This window comes from Schistocerca piceifrons, chromosome 8 (genome assembly GCF_021461385.2).
Source record: "Schistocerca piceifrons isolate TAMUIC-IGC-003096 chromosome 8, iqSchPice1.1, whole genome shotgun sequence".
Taxonomy (NCBI): Eukaryota; Metazoa; Arthropoda; class Insecta; order Orthoptera; family Acrididae; genus Schistocerca; species Schistocerca piceifrons.
In genome coordinates this window covers 252,937,054-252,954,504 of record NC_060145.1, presented here as the reverse complement: position 1 = coordinate 252,954,504, position 17,451 = coordinate 252,937,054, and the positions used below count along the sequence as shown (strand labels likewise).

General features: G+C 42.5%; 1 protein-coding gene across 1 annotated transcript in view; it reads left to right on the top strand.

Moving 5' to 3' along the window:
* The window catches only part of LOC124712249 (uncharacterized protein CG3556-like), a 614,255-nt gene that overhangs the window by 184,952 nt on the left and 411,852 nt on the right, over positions 1-17,451 (top strand). The window lies entirely within an intron of this gene.

Below are 17,451 nucleotides of genomic sequence, written 5' to 3'. Positions count from 1 at the left end.
TGTTAGCAGAATATGGAATCTGTGGGTTCAGGAGGGTAATACGGAACGCCGTGCTGGATCCCAACGGCCTCGTATCACTAGCATTCGAGATGACAGGCATCTTATCCGCATGGCTGTAACGGATCGTGCAGCCACGTCTCGATCCCTGAGTCAACAGATGGGGACGTTTACAAGACAACAACCATCTGCACGAACAGTTCGACGACGTTTGCAGTAGCATGGACTATCAGCTCGGAGACCATGGCTGCAGTTACCTTTGACGCTGCATCACAGACAGGAGCGCCTGCGATGGTGTACTCAACGACGAACCTGGGTGCACGAATGGCAAAACGTCTATTTTTCGGATGAATCCAGGTTCTGTTTACAGCATCATGATGGTCGCATCCGTGTTTGGCGACATCGCGGTGAACGCACATTCGAAGCGTGTATTCGTCATCGCCATACTGGCGTATCACCCAGCGTAATGGTGTGGGGGTGCCAGTCGTTACACGTCTCGGTCACCTCTTGTTCGCACTGACGGCACTTTGAACAGTGGACGTTACTTTTAAGATGTGTTACGACCCATGGCCCTACCCTTCATTCGATTCCGGCGAAACCCTACATTACAACCGCTTGTTGCAGGTCCTGTACGGGCCTTTCTGGATACAGAAAATGTTCGACTGCTGCCCTGGCCGGCACATTCTCCAGATTCCAATTGAAAACGTCTGGTCAATGGTGGCTGAGCAGCAGGCTCGTCACAATACGCCAGTCACTACTCTTGATGAACTGTGGTATCGTGTTGAAGCTGCATGGGCAGCTGTACCTGTACACGCCATCCAAGCTCTGTTTGACTCAATGCCCAGGCGTATCAAGGCCGTTTACGGTCAGAGGTGGTTGTTCTGGGTACTGATTTCTCAGGATCTATGCACCCAAATTGCATGAAAATGTAATCACATGTCAGCTCTAGTATAATATATTTGTACAATGAATACCCGTTTATCATCTACATTTCTTCTTGGTGTAGCAATTTTAATGGCCAGTAGTGTACAATATCTTAAAACTTTTATTTATATGCGGCAGTGACACATTCGTCGTACTTACGTTTTTCTTTTGAAGTCTTGGAAAACTCTGTTTATGAGCACAGCGAGATGCATTTAAGCGTTCCCTGGCGAGTAAGGGCTTATAGGTCCTGGCACGTTCGCCATTGTTGTCAGCACGAGCGCTATGCGGGTTGCAGATGGCTGGGTGCCACGGGCCGCTGCGCTCTCGTGCCGGTGTTAAGAGGAAGCGCTCCTATTGCGGCCCCTGCTGCTGCCACTGTCGATCCATTGCACAGCCGCGTCGCTAATTTCACGCTTGGCAGCTCGAAGCTTCGCACCTACATTGTTCGCCGATTAAGCGTACACCGATTTATCGAGCGCACCGGTGAAAATACTGAACTGTTCTTTTGAAGCCCGCTGACGTGAAACAGTAGCAATACAACACGCACACACATACACACACACACACACACACATTGCTTGTAGCAATTGCGCCTTTGATTATCCATGTGTTCATTGCGCTAGGTGTTTCCTTCATTCTATTAGCGATACAAAAGCGTTAAAAAAAAGTATCGATCAACAGTGACGCTTAACATACGATTGCAAGCGCTGTGAAAAATGCCGAATGTAATATTTTCGCGAGACATCAAAATTTTTTCATGCTTCCAGGCACAAGCAAATCAGACGGTACACTTTTTGGTGTCTTTTAATATCTATCTGCGTAGTTACAACAGCGTATGCTTTCATTTAATAATCTGCACAGAATCGTATTACGCGACCTGCATCACTCTGAATCGCACGTTCAAACGCAACAGTGAATTAAAGAATAATCCTTTGGAAACAAAAGATATCATTTTAATTTGAAATAAGAAAAAAAGGCAATCTATTGAAAAGTGCACATCTTTACGCATTTGCTGTTGGATAAGATTTAAGTACCGATTTATGTGTGTTGCTCAGATGACGATTGGCACAGTGCTTAAACTGACAGGTACTTAGTTTCTGTTGGCTAATGCTCTGCCTGCATGTCTTTTCCATTCGAGCGCTTTTGCCTTCCTGTTGAATCATTACAGCTCTGTGCATGCAACGGCAAACTACGTAATTGTATTACAAGTTCTGTTCCTTCAGACACGCATGCATGTCCGAAGAGGTAGAAAGTGGCGACGACCTGCAGCTGTAATAATATTACGAAATTTTGTCGGAGTTGCGAATATTTTTCACATCAGCCGTTTTAGGCATAGAAATGATACGTATTGGTGACACATGAAAATCTGTACCTGACAGGGACCTGAACTCGTATTTCCCTCTTATCGCGAGCGGTCGCCATAACCTTTTCAGCTATCCGTGGACCCTTGCAGGACTGAGCCAAACCTCCATATGCCGCACAGCCTACGCCCCAGTGCCGGTCCTGGAAGTGTGCACAAATAGCCGGGTTGGTTAAGGCCCCCGCTCGTAACTAGCGGGAAATACGGGTTCAAGTCCCGATCTTCCACAATTTTTCATGTGTCACCAATAGGTATGATTTCCATGCATAATACAGCTGGTGTCCAAAATATTCGCAATTGCGACAAAATTTTGCGAACTATCTAATTTTCTACAGTTTACAATAAACTCTTGGAAACGTCCATATTTAATATCAAATCACAACTCAACGTAAATATTAAAGAAATATGCACAAAGTACAGGTAAAAGTATTAATTGTAAACAAGTGAAATTTGAGAGTGACATGAAGTGTTACATGTTAGAATGTCATCGCCGTTGTTATAAGCCAGTTTCGCCGGGAATTTCCGGTGCTGATAAACATTCTTGCGCTGAAACGATAAAGCGCTCACAGTATAAGCACCGTGAGGCATGCTGACACAATGGAAATATCCCGTTTGTGATTGGAAACACAGAACGCTCTACTGGAATGCTCTGATATACTTCCATACTGCCATTTCACAGATTGCTGTACATAACGATTTACGGTGGTCACACCACCACAGAGAAGAATTTTTCCTGTTGACAAAACACGTGCAAGGTATGAGAGAACTCCAAAACTGCTGATTAGTGTATAATCTTTACAGTTTCTGACATACAAAGTTCATTATTTTGTGTACAGCACGACATTTTGGATTGTACTGTGGATAAAGTTTGAGACCTCAGTTGGTGCAGATCCGACCAGAGCGATGCAAGGTGGAAGCATTCCCACTGGTGTGACTTTGAGATAGTGGGCGAAACTTAAATTATGATTATTTTAAATGAAGATTTAATTAGTCAGTGTTTTTTGAGGAGAGAAAGGAGTGGGTTCATCAGCCTTCTCACTCCTTTAAGGCGCCCCTCTCCCCCCCCCCCCCCCCCCAACCCTCTCTTTCCCTACGATTTCCTCTTCCGTGCCAGCCTCGTCATCTTAGAGGAGCATTTGCCCAAAAATAAAAGACAGGGAGACAACTGAGGGGTAAAGAGTAAATCAGACAGGGATGCAATCTTTCTGCCCTATCGTTCAACCTGAGCTTCAAAATGCAATGACAGAAATAAGGTCCCACGAGTGAGATTAAAATTCAGGATGAAAAATCAATGACTAGATTCACTTATCTCGTTACCAGCCTATAAGAATATAAGGGTGTGCAAGGACCAAATGAAATGAATGAAAAGTTTGTGGATCAGGGACTATAAATTGAAGGGAAGCGAAAGTAACACAAAAATGTTGAGAAGAAGCGGAAATGAGATCAGTGATAAACGTAACGTCAAAATTAGGGACCACGAAGTGAAGGAGTTCTCCAAACTGGAAAACAATAATGCTTAAGGGACGAATCGAGGAGGACATGAAAAGCAGTCTAGCAAGGGTAAAGAGGGTATGCCAAAATAAGTCCACTACTATAGGTATAAACTTGCGAAAGAAATTTCTGTACAACTGGAGCACAACATTATGTGGCAGTGAATCACTGACTGGGCAAAACCCGGAACGGAAGAGAATCGAAGTGTTTGAGATTTGCTACAGAAGGATGTTGAAAATTAGGTGGACTCATAAGAAATGAGTAGGTTCTCTGCAGAATCAGTGAGGAGAGGAACGTGTGAAAAACATTGCAAAAAGAGTGAAGATATCAGTGAAATAACATAGTCCACCTTCCGTTACTTTACTTCCAACGTAGCAGAATTGCTTCGCTACATGTACTACGTAGGTTCCAAGTTCAGTGTTGAGTTCCTTGCTAATGACATCTATGCTGCTCTTCAATACTTTCGTCTTCCTATGGTTTACTCGTCCATTCTATTCAGCCAGTCCTGTAATCACTCCTCACTTCGGCAAAGGATGGAAATATCATCATTGAATCTAGGCACTAATATCATTTCATCCTCGTTGGATTCGCCGAACACTCTTGGTGTCGAACATTATAAGGTGGCAGTATGCTCTACCCCCACCACTACCACCGAAAGCAGTTGTTATGAGTTGGTGGCACGTAGCAGCTATACAGGCCTGTCATAGGGCCGAATAGCGTTAGGCAAATATATAACACAGTTTAACAACAATTCAGTAATAAAATCTTTACAGATACATAACTTCAGTATAAAGATGGTTCTTGGTAATAGCTCAGTATTCACTTGCATTGACTTGTACTCTTCTCTAGTCCTGACTCCAATGCGCGATAACTACGATCACTTGAATAATATCCGTCTGGCTTTTGGTGGTGCCGACTATAGGGTACTGATACTGTCTTGACGTAGTGTTGATAAAGTGTCGATACTCTCGCTTATACTGTCTGACAAAGGAACATCCTCAGGTACAAATAAACTATCTTGATTAAATTTGGTTGTTACGTAAAGGGTGTCAACATAATGCAATACGTATTTTTTTCGTTTTGTCTAGTTTCACCTTTATGGGATAAAATACATCCCGAAACGTAATTTGGCATTTTAAGTTTATACGCATGAAATTAAATCGCAGTTGTGAATACAGCCAACCATGAGCAATAAATTAATGACGACAATGAAAATTCGGGCCGGGTCGGGACTTGAACCCGGATTTCCCATCTCACGCGAGCCGTCGCCTTAACCGCTCTGGCTATCCGTGCACGACTCACGGCCAAACCCAAACTTCCATATGTCGTCGTTCATGTGTCACAGCCTGCACACGTACACACATTATGTAATCCCCGAACAGTGGAAGACAATACAATTGAGATTCGCTGCCTGGAATCGACCGATAAATACGACATGAGAAAGAACGATGGAATATTCTTTCAAACATGCATGTAATATTAAGAAGAACGAGCAATGTTACTACGAACGTGCATGCACTGCTCTTATTAACAATAGAGGTATTGCAATATCGTATTTGAAGTTTGCACCGAATATCTCCGGGACCCCTGATATAATACAAACAATGTGTGCCATTTAAAAATTGCAGTGTAATTAACGTTCTTGAGAACTGTACAATCAATTTTTGTAATAAATTGAAATTTTGCAAAACACCTTGCCACTGTTAACGAATTTTGCTAAATGAAAACTTTTATTGCAACATAAATTAAAAAATGTTTGACGCCACATACATCCATGTGTAATAAAACTAATTTCTGAAATACAATTTTTGGAAAATAAGCTGTACACTCTATGCTTCCTGAATTTTTTCAGAAAACCTGGTTAAAATATCTAAAAGTTTATTATTATTCTAATTACTTTTTACTTATTTTTGTTTTATGTTTTGAATATCCAAATTCTTTTTTTGTTGTTGGTTTACCATTTCGCTTGTGATTTTGTTAATTGAAAAAAATAAGTAACCCATTGATATGATGGAAAATCATTACAGTACAGATGTTCTGTAAAGATATGTTTCAAATATAACTTTTTTTACACTGTGCACCTAAAATGAACAAAAATCCTTCACATAATACAGACGACAGACAATACAATACCCAACAAAATTCATCAGGATTTCAAATTGTGGAAGGTGATCCTCTAAAAATCCAGACCTATCCTAATTTGTGTCAGGCATATTTTAGATAATTGAGAAACCTCGGCGAAGAGAATTGATTATGTAGTGACTGTAGATTCACATCATCATCATCATCCAGCAGAACTAGATATGAAAATCTTCTCACAAAGTTGTTCTAGCGTCGTGAGTCATACACTGTACGTCCAGCGGATGTACCTGTCCTGTCGATCCCCTTGGGACCACCAGATGAACAAGTGTCTTGCCTTCAGGTACGACTCTCGAAACGATTCTTTCACATTGACCATCCCAAGAATACAACAATAATACCAATTTTTTCCCGCATTGAGAAAGAAACCGTCTATTAAATTACGAGTACTTTGATCCTGTCAAACTTTTAGTTTACCAGATTTCGATGCCATCACATGAATACTTAGGGCTTTAGAATGACATCAGACCGAACGTGTTCATCTGAAGATCCCAAAAGTCTCGACGAGGCAGGTACAGCCGTTCGGTGTATATGGCTTTCGATGTCGGAACTATCTAGTGAGAAGATTTTGAGATCTAGTTCTGCTAAATGATTATGATGTCAGTCTTGACTTGAGAAACAATAACAATAAGCTGCAGTCACTAGTACATAATCAATTATCTCCGGCAAGACCTTCCAGTACACTGAAATACGCCTGGTAGTAATTAGGACATTTAAATCACCCGCCAGAATTTGGGAATCCTGCTGAATTTTGTTTTATGTTGTATCTCAGTCGTGTGTATTACGAGAAAAAATTTCGTTCATTTTTAGGCACGTGGTATAATTAAAACGTTATATTTTACGCATTTTTTACAATCATCATTATTGCAGTCATTTTCTATCACAAGAATGGATCACTTATTATTTTCAGTTAACAAAATATTGCACTCATGTGTGAAGTGTACACTAAAAAATAACATAAAACAACAATTTAAAACATAACACAAAAATAAGTAAGACAAATAATTAGAATAATAATGAACTTTTGGATATTTTAATTAAGTGTGTTGAAAATGCTCTGACAGCACGTCGTGAACAGCTTATTTTCTGAAAATGGTGTTTCACAAACGAGCTTTATTACGTGACGATGGATGTGGCGTGAAAGCTCCTTTAATTTACGTTCTGACAAAATTTTCAATATTTCACATTAAGAAAGTTAATTATACAGTTTTCAAGAATTTTAAGTACGTTGCAACTTTTATATAACACACATTTTTTCGAAGTTATTTCGTCTAGACTTACTGTGCCAAGTTACCTTTCTGGGTGTGCTTTATTGCTTACAAGTGAAATTGGGCAAAAACGAAAAAAATATGTGTTGCATTATTTTGATCTCGCCGCGTACCCACCAAAATACATCAAGATCGTTTACCTACACCTGAGAATGTTCCCTTGTGAGTGGAACCGTGTGTCGGCTTATATCCGCACTTGGCGTATGGACGTCAACTTGGGAGCTATTTGTGTGACGTAAGACAGAAGTGTAACGTATGTCTTGCCTTGTGCACCCTCTTTTGGTGGTTCGCCTTTAACTCGAAATGTCAGTGATGTGCCAGCTCGGTTAGAACACAAAAAGTAACGAATAAGAGCTGCATTGGCTCCACTCACTAGGTGCGACAAGGATGGCGAGGAATTTTTAACCGACGACTGTATTGGTGATGAGCCCATGGTGACACATCAAAGTCCAGAAACAAAGCATCAGTCAACTGAATGGCTTTATTCACGTTGCCAGCAAAATCCAAATAAATACTGAGCACCTAGAAAGTAACAGACACCGTATTCTTGGATCGAATGTGCGTCGTACTCACGAACGTTTAGCCTGGAGGTGAGATTATAAGCCGACCGTTGTGGTCAAGCGGTTCTAGGCCCTTCAGTCCGGAACCACGCTGCTGCTACGGTCGCAGGTTTGAATCCTGCCTCGGGAATGGATGTGTGTGATGTCCTTAGGTTAGTTAAGTTTAAGTAGTTCTAACTGATGACCTCAGATGTTAAGTTTCATAGTGCTCAGAGCCATTTGAACCATTTTTTGAGATTATAAAAGCAGCGGCCTCTTGTCAGTACACATGCACCGACAACGTCCGCACTCTGCTACATTGATGGAGGAGTTGCTTAGGCATTTTAAGATGAAAGTTTTCGAACATCCACTTTTTAGTTCAGATTGGCCCGAGTGATTAGCATCATTTCCCAAATTAAAGGGTTCTTTGAGCGGAAATACCCATCAAATGACAGCGGACTATACAGGGGACACACAAAATAGTCAGAGAAAGAATGTAATCTTTATCATAATGCATAAGTTCCACTTTACGCGTTTGTTTTGTGGGACGGAGAAGCCCAAGTCGTTGCAAAGTACATTCTGTATAGCCATTTTGTGGACTGGGATACTGATCTGCATAGAGATGTCGGGGACGAATACGAAAACGAGGATCAGTAAGCATTTTGTTCAGAGCCACTGCAGTGGTGCGGCGTTATTTCCCTAAGCGAGGCAGTTCACGTTTCTTATCTAGAACGTAGTCCAGCCTGCGCGGCCAGGCGCTGATCCACCCCTAACTAGGAAACTTCCTGCGCTGACCCACTGACCTCGTCTCGCGGCGACGCCTGAGATTGCTCCCAGCGTCCGCCATTCACCTCACGCCCCGACACTGCCGCAGATCTGCATTTACATCCATGCTCTGCGAACCACTGCGAATTTTATGGCACAGGGTACCTCTCATTGTACCACTTATTCTACCCGTTCCATTCACGTACTGAGCAGAGCAAGAATGGTCGCACAACCGCCTCTGAATTTCCTTCAATTGCACTGACCTTGTCATTACAATCCCTGCGGGAGCCATGCATAGGGGATTATACAGTGGGTATCGAAAAGAATAAGCCGATTTGACACGTCTGTATTTATGAAGCTATTAAACATGTGCAATAAATTATGTTTTTTCATTAGCGGGAAGGGCAAAACTATTTTCGTACCTTTACATAGGTGTTCAATTTGCTCCTATCGAGATGGACGGCGTGTGTCAATACGGTAAACAAATTGTTCCCACACTTCAGCGAGCATGACTTGAGTTACAGCTTCCACAGCTGCTGTTACGCGATGTCTGAGTTCATTCATTGTTGTTGGTAACGGAGGCACATAAGCAGAGTCTTTTATAAACCCCCACAAGAAATAATTACATACAGTCTGGTCCGGTGACCTTGGAGGCCAATAATGTAAGGCTGATTGATTTGGTCCAGTGCGACGGATCCATCGCTCAGTAATCCTTTTCTTTAAAAATTCCCGCACTTCCAGATGCCAGTGTGGCGCTGCCACACCTTGGTGGTAAATGAAGTCGTTCGAATCGAACTGTGGTAAAAGAAAGTTCTCAAGCATATCGAGATACGTGCCTCCAGTAACAGTGTTCTCGGCAAAGAAAATTGGACCATACACCTTTTCCCGTGAAACTGCACAAAACACATTAAATTATGGTGTGTCCCCGTCATGTTCTACGACTTCATGTGGCTGTTTCGCACTCTACATTCTCACATTATGACGGTTCAGTGGTTCCAATGGCTCTGAGCACTATGGGACTTAACTGCGGAGGTCATCAGTCTCCTAGAACTTAGAACTACTTAAACCTAACTAACCTAAGGACATCACACAAATCCATGCCCGAGGCAGGATTCGAACCTGCGACCGTAGCGGTCGCGCGATTCCAGACTGTAGCGCCTAGAACCGCTCGGCCACACCGGCCGGCTTATGACGGTTCACCTTTCCATTTAAGTGGAATATTGCCTCGTCACAAAACACTAAGCGTGGAAGAAAACTGTCATCCTCCATCTTGCTAAGAACGAAATTACAGAACCCCACACGTTGTTGTTTGTCACCTTCACGAAGAGCTTGCAGTATACGGACATCGGGGACAAGCTGAGCTGTCGAGCTACAAGGCGAACGGATTTCTGCGGACTCTTTGTGAAACAATGGTGGATGCGTTTGACGTCTGTGTCACACTCTCGGGGACGGCCTGGCAATTTGTCTTTACACAGACAACCTTTTTCTCGGAAATGTTCATGCCATGGTCTAATTCTCTGTGCTGTAGGAAGATCCACATCATAACTAGTACGAAAGTCACGCTGAACAGTTATTACTGACCCGCACTGCGCAAAACATAGACCACAAAACCTTTATGTTGTACCGACACCATTTTTATTAGAACTGAAGGGCTGTTACCTAGCGGACCATGTAAAATTCGAGAGTTTTTTCCGACCGTACGTTGTTCACGCACATATCTCAAATAACATAATAGTTATGATTTTTTAAAAATCAGATGATTCTTTCTGATACACTTTGTATGATGTTCCTAGATTCTTCATTTAAAGTTAGTTGTAACTTACAAGGTAGGGTTTCGCGGAATAGTTTGCGGCCGTCTTCCCCAGCGTGAACCAGTTCATATTTTTCAGCATCGTCATGACTCTCTCTCAAGGACCACACAAATCTTTGCTGCCCTTCTTTGTATACGTACAGTATCTCCAGCTAGTCCCCATTGGGTTCGTGTCCTACACGACTGATCGACGTCCTACCGTTAGATCACAAGAGCGCTTTGTAAACCATCTGCTTTTGTAGACTCAATTGTTGAAGCTGTCGTGGCCACCTGTGGGCTTACTGCCTATTGGATTTTACCACTATTAGTGATTTGGCGTTGTCCGATGTTCACCCTTCATTTCCGGAAGCTGACTAGAGCCAAGCCCGCGACCGGAGATTACCAGTACGTACTCGTCGCGCCAACGTTTCGCTGTAGAGAATAACTACCACACCCGTTTGTTCTGGGAAACCACACAAATTCACAAATAGGACAACACTTTTAACAAGAAAGAAGAAAGCCTGGAGTTTAGCAGATTGTGGATTCCCTCGCTACAGCGAACAATCGTAGATAATCCGGGGAGTGTGAGACTGCAGCGTTAATTACCTGGGAAAAGCCCTAAGAAGTTCTCGTGAAAGGTGCGTACCCCGTCAGTCCAAAATGAGACAAGATTAATAAAAAGAAAGGCTAAGATGGTGCTTTTAACTATTCAGGTGTTCTGCAGAGCATTCCTCCCCTCTTGAGGCAAACGACCAGAACATCATACAATCATGTGAAACTTTCCCAAAACTCTGTCTGCGGGATGTTCAACCAGTGCGTCACATTAGTATGAATGTTGCTTATGTCGTCAAAGAGTTAACCTTCATGTGATTTTCTGTACTTTGTCGTCTTGTAGAAGGTTCGTATTGACAACACGTCTCCTTGCCCGCGATGATTCTTTCCAGAAAAGAATTTTCCGTGTCTTGCATTTCAATCTAGTAGCGGCAGGAGTCAATGCATCGTAGTTTTTGTTCGGAAGTGAAAGTTGTAAGTAGGCTGTTTAGGTTTTTTTATTGGTAACGCCACCTCTGTATGAAAATCACTGGCTGTGCTGTGTGCAGTCTGTGGCTGCTTTGCATTGTTGTAATACTCGCCATTGTAGTGTTAGGCAGCTGGCTGTGAACAGCGCGTAGCGTTGCGCAGTTGGAGGTGAGCCGCCGGCGGTGGTGGATGTGGGCAGAGAGATGGCGGAGGTTTGTAATTTGTCATGAACTGCTATATTTATATATGATGATATCAAGGTAAATACATTGTTCGTTCTCTAAAAAAAAAAAAAAAAAAAAATATGTAACGTCCCCTTTGAACAATTATACATAACTGTGCTTAAACTGACACACAATATTTTGTTAGCGCAACGCAATCTGACTTTCAAAATTCCCCACAAAAGAATGGCCCTGACCAACACTAAACCACACCTTTCACAAATCACTTACCTCACAAAAATCTTCGCCGCTCAAGCCACTGCAATACAGCGAGCGCCACCACTGCCAGCTAAATAAAAGATTCAAACTATGGAAGGCACTAACTACCGATAGGGATAGTTAGCAAATGAAAGACATTAACAGAGAACGAACAATGTATTTACCTTGATATCATCATATATAAATATAGCAGTTCATGACAAATTACAAACCTCCGCCATCTCTCTGCCCACATCCACCACCGCCGGCGGCTCACCTCCAACTGCGCAACGCTACGCGCTGTTCACAGCCAGCTGCCTAACACTACAATGGCGAGTATTACAACAATGCAAAGCAGCCACAGACTGCACACAGCACAGCCAGTGATTTTCATACAGAGGTGGCGTTACCAATAAAAAAACCTAAACAGCCTACTTACAAAGTGTGCGGAATAAACTTAGCACACACTTGAAAACTTTCTGGAGAGAGTCTCGAACAATTGATTTAGGATGTTGTTCCATTACTTAACACTGCCCCGTCACAAGTGTCTGGGCGAATTCACATATGCTATTTACAGTTATTAGTAATTAATGGTTCAAATTGCTCTGAGCGCTATGGGAGTTAACTGCTGAGATCATCAGTCCCCTAGAACTTAGACCTACTTAAACCTAACTAACCTAAGGACATCACACACATCCATGCCTGAGGCAGGATTCGAACCTGCGATCGTAGCGGTCGCGCGGTTCCGGACTATAGCGCCTAGAGCCGCTCGGCCACTTCGGCCGGCAGTTGTTAGTAGTTACTATGCTGTCGTAGCTTATATGCCAGCAATAAAATCGTCCTCTGAACTTTTTCAAGGGGCGGTGTGTGTCATGTTAATATACAATAACGCAGGCTCCTCAATAAGAATAGTTTATTTATAGCCAGACCAATAGTGTGTGCATGTTCATCACCATCCGTATGTTTCAAAATACTTTTACCTCGTGTAAAATGTGTTTCGTATTTCTTACGTGACGGCAACTTTTTCGTGTAATTTAACTTGCCGTATGTAGATACCTTAGCATATGACAAACATGTTTGGCAATAAGTCAAGTAAGTGCCTAATTATATGATAGTTTCAATCAACATATTTGTTCAGGTTATTATGCAGTTGTCAAAGCGATATCCAAAGATACTGATTAGGTGTTTGTTTCGTAGACTACAGTCACATCAAGTGATGTAAAAACAATGCGCTAGAGGTAAATATATTTTGAAAGATACGAGCGCGTGCTCAAAAGTAATGCCTCCGAATTTTTATGAGAGAACTTTTACAGCTTTTAAACTAACACAAACGTTATTAACAGTCTACATCTTCATTCTTCGTGTCTACTTATTTGCAGCCCTCTGCCACTAGAAGGCTCCGAATTGTAGCGTCTAACATAGCAATGTGTAACGTAACTATGTAGGTACGTGAGAAACATGGTGACGTAACCCATCAGAAAACTAAAAGCACGGTTTTGAAGAGTTCGTCCGCACATGGACCACCTCTCCTTCAGCATGACAATACCAGACCAGACACGAAGGCTACGGCATCTGCAACAACCCGACGCCTTGGGTTCACTGTCTTCGATCACGCTCCATACAGTCCCAATTTGGCGCCATCGGATTTTCGTCTGTTTCAAAAATTTAAAGAACATCTTCGAGGACTTCATTTTGATAGCGATGAAGGGTTGCAAGTGGAGGGGGAGGTTGTGGCGCCATCAGCAAAGTCAAACATTCTACAGTGACGGCATCAAGAAACTGGTCTTTCGTAGGGAAAATGTACTCGTCGCCAGCGTGATTATGTTGAAAAAGAAATATGTAAACATGAAAAATAAATATGTAGAAAGTTAATAACGTTCGTTTTATTTAAGAGTTTTAGCGTAAAAAATTCGGACGCATTACTTTTCAGCACGCCACGCATCTTCCAAGAAACGTTTATCTCTACTGCACCGTGTTTCGTATCTCTTAATGTGACTGTAATCTATGATGACGTATATATACTAAGAGACACGTATTATTATTCTACGTATTAGCCACATGGTAAGTTTATTTATTAACGACGTGTGTTCACTCTGCAAAGCTCCCATACTCCAGTCCGGTAGTCGCAAAATAACTTAAATAAACAATAGAAGCTTTACATGGGTGCACCGTTTAATATATGTTCTCATTTTCAAATAAGACTTCAAAATTTAGTACCTTAACCAGTGGCTACAGTTGTGTCCTGACTGACCACATGTCGCGTATGAACAAAAATGGTTCAAAGGGCTCTGAGCAGTATGGTCATCAGTCCCCTAGAACTTAGATCTACTTAAACCTAACTAAGCTAAGGACATCACACACATCCATGCCCAAGGCAGGATTCGAACCTGCGACCGTAGCGGCGTATGAACAAAAATTGAAAATAACACCCATTCTCTTAGGTCCTTCCGCTGCTCCTTCCACAGTCTACTACCTAGTAAGTTGTCACAGAGTGTAGCAAAACCACCGAAATCCTGCAACTACGAGATTTCCTACTATATAAAAAAAAGAGCCCAGCGTATTTTCAGTAGCTAAGATAAGACCCAGTTACTGTCCAACAGTGGGGATCCCAAAATAACTTGTCCTGATTGTAATAAGTTTTAAATTGGTCGGTCAGGTAGAGACATAGCAACTAGGGTGGCCGAAAATGAACGCAGCTGAGGTTGCAGAATTATGATTCCACATTTCCTGAGCGTGTAGTGAATGAGGACCACCACAGCTGTCGGCAACAGTTCCGCGTCCTTCACTTAGAAAGCGAAGGCCGAAAACTCAGTCTGGTGGATGTCCTAGAAATCAGCAAAAATGTGTACCACAGTCATCATTTGACATTACAAGACAAAACAGCTGTACAGCTCTCCTGTTACAAACTACACTTATTCCTCTGTTTTCCACTGATTCCCACATTGTCTGTTCCTTTCCACTCCTCTATTTTTGTTCTATTGTGGTTGCCTTCGTACTCAATATTCTATTGTTACAATAGTCACTTGAAACTTTTACTTTGTCCTCCATCACTTTCTGTAATGCCAATCGAGGCTATTCTTTAGTAGTCTTGCCAAGCACTAATTTTATTTTTTAGGGTTGCTAATTTAAGTTGATGCATTGCCACTGTTTTTTTTAGTATAGTGTTAATGTTTTTTGTGCTTTTCCCCCTTTATTTATGAATAACATCTTCTCCAATGTAGTTTACAAATATTGTGATTTCTATAAGACGATATTCAGTTAGTCTGATGATGGTCACATATGCCAAAGACTGGTTAACTAAATAAATTAGTCCCGTAGAACATAAGCAAAATGTCGCTTTTCATTTATTACTGTTTTGTTCTACCATGTAGCGAAGGTAGAATCAGTTAACATTTCGTGGGGTGGCTATCGTTACATGCAAGCGTCTGCCACATGGGGTTTTCCCACATTTCCATAACGATCTCCGTTATGTGATGTCTTTTTAGCTTTGTATAAGATTGCCGATTACAGTACAATCAGGGCACACAGAGTAAAGATTCCTCTGCAAGGAAACTCAAATAAGGAGTGTAGTTTGTAGGTGACTGGCCGCGATGACACTGTATAAGGCTGAGGTGAAAAACAAAAGTTTGGTAATGGCTACAGTTATTTCAGTAATGGGTTTAGCGTGCTAGCGCCCAAAGTGGCGAAAAACTGCTGGTATTGCAGTCGACTGTAGAGCGTTCGACTGTGCTGGGTCACGCCCGTGCAGTGCAACCCTTCTGTGCCCCTTTTCATTAGTGTGTGTGTGTGTGTGTGTTTGCTGGCGTCAGCTCTAACATCCCTGGGGGACAATTTGCCGTCGCGGCCCATGATTCCACCCTTTCCCTTTTTCCTGCCCTTTATTTTTTTTCTTTTTTTTTTTGTCCAGCAAACTCATTTTTGCGTGCGGCTGGATGACGCTGCCTTGCCCCTGTGCGCCATTAGGATAAAAGTACGGATGCTGTGAGCTGGAAACATCAACTGAAACTTCCAGCCGAGTGTGCAAGGGTGTTATAGCTCGCGCTAGAGCGGTGGCGCGGAAAACCAGAGCAAAGGGCCTGTGTGTGTGTGTGTGTGTGTGTGTGTGTGTGTGAGAGAGAGAGAGAGAGAGAGAGAGCGAGCGAGAGAGAGAGCGTGTCAGCCCTGAAGGTGGATTATCGAGTACACTCGGCGGTCTGCGCCGACCGCCGGCTCAATTTCGGCGTGCACCGCAACTGTCACTCGTAAAATGTATCACGTATCACTTTTACAGACGATGAGCAGCGAGCTTATTCAGCGGAGCAAATGAAAGTGATATTCTTATCGAAACAAGCTTAGAGTGTGGCTTTTGCGTATACCAGTGGAAATGAACTCCAACGACAGTCTCTCAGAGGGCATCCACATACGTTTGAGTGGTTAGACACAAGCCTGTTTGATTTCGGCGTGTCAGGCACGTGCGTGGTTGAGGCACTGACAGGTTTGTGTATTAAAAATACGTAATTAGTCAACGAGGCGAAATGTCTCTCTTCGAGAGCTGCGCCATCTGAAAGTCAGTGATATAAGCCAGGTACGCTCTGGTTCTGTAACAATTCGATCGTTGTCAACCGCTAACTGAATAAAAGTTGAAATTACTAACAGGCTGCTAAAATAATGCAAATGGACATGTTTTCTCTGCTGCCCACTGTGTGTGGCTAGTAGCAATCGCGAAAGAATTTGTGTCAATATCACAGTCTTTCTGTTCTGCTATTCCTCCTGCGATCGATGATAATTGTTCCAGTAGGTGCGTGCCATCTCTTTTAAATGTGTGGGCAACATACTTTATCTAGATGAAATAGGAAACCTACTTGGGTCACGTAAAGTCAAATTAGCTTTCTCCAGCAACAATAAACTACAAAAGAAATAAGTTTACACCTTAAATAAACGTTCGCAGCTCGTGGTCTTGCGGTAGCGTTCTCGCTTCCCGCGCACGGGGTCCCGGTTTCGATTCCCGGCGGGGTCAGGGAATTTTCCTGCCTCGAAATGACTGGGTGTTGTTGTGTCGTCATCATCATCATCATCATCATCATCATCATTCATCCCCATTACAATGTTACTTTAAATCCGTCTTGATTGCAAATTTTTTTTTTATTATTCATATGACCGGTTTCGGTTCATTCAGAACCATCTTCAGATCTGTAAAAATAATTATACTAATTTACTATTTCACGAAAGCAAATCTTTTTCATCCTATCTTATCAACATCAAATGTACCAGAACGTACCTGATATTTAAGTTACAGGAGTAACCCGTCCAATTCAGCAACTTTCACATGCTACGTCACATAAAATTGGTTGGCAGAGTGCACGTCATTTATATTAATTATGACACTATTACCGACAGGTGGCGTCTGGTACATTTGTTACATTCCATTTGCACATACTGTATTCAGTAGATCTTTTTTATATTAAAAATATGTAATTAAAATATGTAGATGTCAAAGCTAAAATGTGTACTTGTCAGGATTAAAAAACAGTAAAATTATCATTTTTATACGATCTAACAGGCATAGGGCGATTTATATATCTATGGTGCTGGTGTGAACTTGTTTTCTTCTACGGTCTGCTTCCGTGGTTCCCGCCACTTTGGTGTTGTGCCGCGGTCCGCTCAGTCGTCTGCTGTCCATCGCCGCGGGCAAGAGGGCCGCACAGGAGGGCCCCGTCAACGACGCCAGGCGTTGCACGCGTCTTCCGGCTTCTCCACCGCG